We start from the raw sequence: 4,853 nt of genomic DNA, 5'->3' as shown, positions 1-4,853 counted from the left end.
TTGCAGTCAAGTGTTGAATGTTGATGACCGTTGATCGTCCTTGTCGTGTGCTGCTCATCAAGCGACGAAAGAGATTATCTCACTCTCTCTCTCTGTTTTAATGGAAGGGAGAAGAGAGATCAGTGGATGCTTGTACAAACACACGAGTCGAAATTGCAAACCCACTTAAATCATCAACACCAATTTCGGCTTCTCCCCTTTCAAATTGATAAAAAAAATATAGAACCTATTAGAATAAGCAGAGAGGATGACGATGCAGCAAGGACTAATCAATTTTTATATCGGAACAGCTCCATTAACGCTTCCTGATTCGGGCGCATTTGTGCACGAATTGAATTACAGCACACGCATCCTTCGGCGAATTAAACGCAACCCATTTAACACATCACCCCACAGTTACACAAAAATCAAAACGCCATTGACGAAAACAAAACAAAAAAAAACAAACGATATCAATGTCAGTCAACACGTTGTCAAAGTGGAACGAGAAAAGTGCGAAATTAATTCAAAGATTTACTTGTATTTCATCATTATCAAATTAGATAAGACTCAGTGCGAAGCCCCGAGGAACAATACATTTATTATTCATTTTAATTACACCTAATAACAAAAAAAAATTAAATAACAATTGTTATTATTATCAATATTATAAATGAAAACTTATCATTTAAATTACATTAAGAATACAAAAGTGGGAACTTAACTGAAACTAAATTACAAAAAAGTTACTTCTCCTCAATTATTTCAGTATAATCTAATTCAAACTATGTATAAGACGCAGTGCGGAGACCCGAGGAACACCCACTTAGTTTCATCAAAACAAAAGATATAAATATGGTTTTTTTTTCACACTTTCTTCATTCATTCATAAGAAATTGATTGAAAATTTCGTATGGAGGAGCCTCGAGGAACACCAAAGCTTATTTCATGAATTCAAATGGAGAAATACACATTGATAACGAATAAATTCCTTTTGCTTTTATATATAATTAAATGTTTTAATGCGACGTTAAGTAATTATATCTCGTGATTAAATTCTATTTTCGTTGCGCGCATTGTTACAAATTAAATCTGCTACGCAAACGCATTCCTATCAAATCTCCTGTTAATTTTAACAAAAAAAAAATCATCTAGTTTTTTACACTTCAGTTTACACCAACAAAAGCTACTTAACATTACGAATAACAGACTGTTAAATCTTTGTACGAAATTGTTATTCAAACATCATTCTACAGCTTGAATTAAAGGAACGCACGTATGAGGTCGAAAACTTCCGAATGCAACAACGAGAGTTGGGAAAAATAAAAAAGTAATTCAATGCGACAAAAAAAAAAGTGTTGTGCAATTAACACATACACACACACACATACGACCGCCGGCAAATTGCCGACCAATTATGTAATGGAGGAGCGCGATCAAGAAACAAACGAGCGACGAACGCTCGCATCCTTCGACAAAATTTTTATTTGTTTTCGCTTCGCCTGCTCAGCGTATATTATTAATTTGTTTTCTCTTTGTCTGTCCATTTATTGTTTGCATTTACGTATTCATCTGTTCCATAGTTAATTTTATCTCTTTTTTGTCGTTCATTTCCACATTAATTCTTGCAAATTACATTTTTCAAACTGAAATAATCATTGGAGTTCCCCGAGGCTCTACATATATAAATATACGCAATTTCCAATCAATTTCTTACGTATGAATGAAGAAAGTATGGAAAAAACCATATTTATATCTTTTGTTTTGGTAAAAATACCCTGCGTTCTTTGCTTTTTGTTTAAATTAGATTAATCTGAAATAATTGAGAACTTTTTGCAATGTTAAAAACAAAAAAAAAACATAAATGTTCCTCGGGGTTCCACACTGAGCCCTCTTCAACGCTTTGTATTCATAAAATCGTAATTATCTAATGATAAAACATAAGTTTTCTACAAAATCTACACCAAAAATTCGCTTCGAATTATTATTATTTTTTCTCTCTCCAAATATCAACAAGCACAGATAGAGAAATACGCGTCACACGAGATGATATCAACGTTCGTAATCATTCAATTTATTTATAATTTTCTTTTTATATTAATTCTACAAATAACCTTGGAATTCTCCTGAAACATGAGCATATAAAAAAAAACTTAATCTGCAATTAAATTAACGGATAATTTAAAGTCCACTTCAATTGAATAACTAAAATTCTTGAAGAACGTTAACTAAGCGTTTGAAAAACACAGTGTTACTATGGAATTCCTCAAGGTTCTCAACTTAGTCCTAAAATAATTGAAAATTGATAAAGCTAAATCTAAAGTTAATTAAGCGATTAAAAAACATGTATGTATGAATATCAATTGGCGTATATTCACACATGTAACTCTGATGTTCCTCAAGGTTCTAAACTGAGTACTAAATTACAAATTACAATTTGAGAAAAGCTAAATCTAAAGTTAACTAAGCGATTGAAAAACATGTATGTATGAATATCAATTGGCGTATATTTACACACGTAACTATGATGTTCCTCAAGGTTCTCAACTCAGTCCTAAAGTAATTACAAATTACAATTTAAAGAAAGGTAAATCTAAAGTTCACTAAGCGATAAAAAAACATGTATGTATGAAATTCAATTGGCGTATATTTATACATGTAACTGTGATGTTCCGCAAGGTTCTAAACTCAGTCCTAAATTACAAATTACAATTTGAGAAAAAGCTAAATCTAAAGTTAACTAAGCGATTGAAAAACATAGTGTATGAAATTCAATTTGCGTATATTTATACATGTAACTATGGATGTTCCTCAAGGCTCTAAACTCAGTCCTAAATAACAAATTGACAATTTGAAAAAAGTAAATCTAAAGTTAACTAAGCGATTGAAAACATAGTGTATGAAATTCAATTGGCGTATATTTACACATGTAATTATGGTGTTCCTCAAGGTTCTCAACTCAGTCCTAAAATAAGTGCAAATTGCAAAAAAAATTAGCTAAATCTAAATGTGATCACGAAACTGATAGAATAATCGTATCATTCAAAATTGACGATTGGAAAACCAACAAATTTATCATATATTTATTTACATTGGGAGGTAATAGTGGAATTCTACTGTGATGACATATAATTTTCTTTCTTTTTTTTTAGTAAATAAACAATATAAACTGCAAACATTCAATATTTACTCATTGATAGATAGATTGTAAGTTTACAGAATCGAACGTGGAACGATTAATTGCAAATATGCTTCTAAACAAATAAACGTTCACAAATACATAATAAATAATCGAACGCAGATAGACAATAAAATGTTATCAATTCGATATAAAAAAAAAACGTACATATCTCATTTTCTAGTCTAGTCTAATCAAACTTTGATTTTCTTCAAAAATGTATGTATTTGGATGTATTTCTATCAAAGTTTAATGAAAAGAAAAACATAGCAATTAGGTAATTCTTTCAATTCAAGCTGGAGTTCCTCAAGGCAATGTACTAAATCCTATGATTATTGATAATAGTTTCAATTGATTATAAAAGTCTTTAAAACGAAAATAAGCAGAAATCTTTACGTTTATTATTATTCGTTTATTATTTAAATCTCCAGACAAGAAAAACCTATATAATATTAGTGATTTATTGAAAACGCAATAAATTTAAATTGTATAAATCCCAAAAAAAAACTGTAATAGATTAAGCAGAAATCATCATTAGTGTCAAGTCTTATTAGCTAATCGATTATTTATGAAAATCTCTCGAACGAATAAAAAAAAAAACGGTTATTATTACCGAATAATTTTTCTGCGAAATTCAAAGGTCGAAATTGCAAAAGATTGAAATAACATGAAAAAAAAAAAAGACGCGGAAACAAATTTGTCAATTTCAATATACACAGATTAAAAAAAAACAGGCTTCAAGGTGTTTGGTTTTTGCAGATTTACTTTTTCTTTTTTTTGTGTGTGAAGATTATCGAAAATAATGATTGAATATTCAATTACATCACGTTATTATATAAACAACAAAATCATCATCAAACTTATTGCAAAACGTTCATCAATCCAATAAACAAGACAAATTCACAAAGAAAAATTAATGATAAATTATTTTAACGTTCATCAAATTAGTTTAACAAAGAGGACGGAAAAAATTTGAATGCACGAGACGCGACACGCATCAATTAACATCGTTTAAACATCATATCGCATCGTGCAGAACGTAAAACAAATGAAATTAAATGAAATGAGATGGCCATGCAAATATTTGCGTTATTCATTTATTTGCCGCAACATTTAACCCATTTCACCAGGTGAAATGCAATAAAAACAAACGACAAAACATCTGTGAAACAAATGCAAATTTATGCACTATTTTATCATGATCATCATCAATGCCACCTATATGCATTTAACATTAGAAACAAAAAAAAAAGTAAAAACAAAACAAGAAACAAAAGCGTTACGATGAAAAGAAACGCAATCTTGTTAATAATAAGGTCAGAGTGGCGTTCACGAAAAATTGGTTACGAGCGAATCATGCAAAATAAAAAAAGAGGAAGAATCATGTACTGTTACCTGTTATTAATTGAAGAACAAAGTTTCATTCGAGAAAGAAAGAAACAAAAAAAAACGATCAAATTGCCCCAACAGTGAACGTTTGTTTTTTAGAAAGTGCGAACGGTTGAAACAAAATAGAAACAAAACAAAATATGGTATGCGTCATGGGGGATTATGGATAAATCGAGTTCACGCTGGTAATTTTGTTTTTTTTTATATTACAAAATTCTTTCCCAAAAACATCTGAATACAATTTTATGTTATGTTATTTCGATCTTTCTAAATAAAATTTTCTATAAATTCTAATGGACAGACCTAA

The sequence above is a fragment of the Nicrophorus vespilloides genome, unplaced genomic scaffold (genome assembly GCF_001412225.1).
Source record: "Nicrophorus vespilloides isolate i.1.1-1 unplaced genomic scaffold, Nicve_v1.0, whole genome shotgun sequence".
Classification (NCBI taxonomy): domain Eukaryota; kingdom Metazoa; phylum Arthropoda; class Insecta; order Coleoptera; family Silphidae; genus Nicrophorus; species Nicrophorus vespilloides.
The sequence above is the reverse complement of the archived record's forward strand: the minus strand, read 5'-3'. Positions refer to the sequence as shown.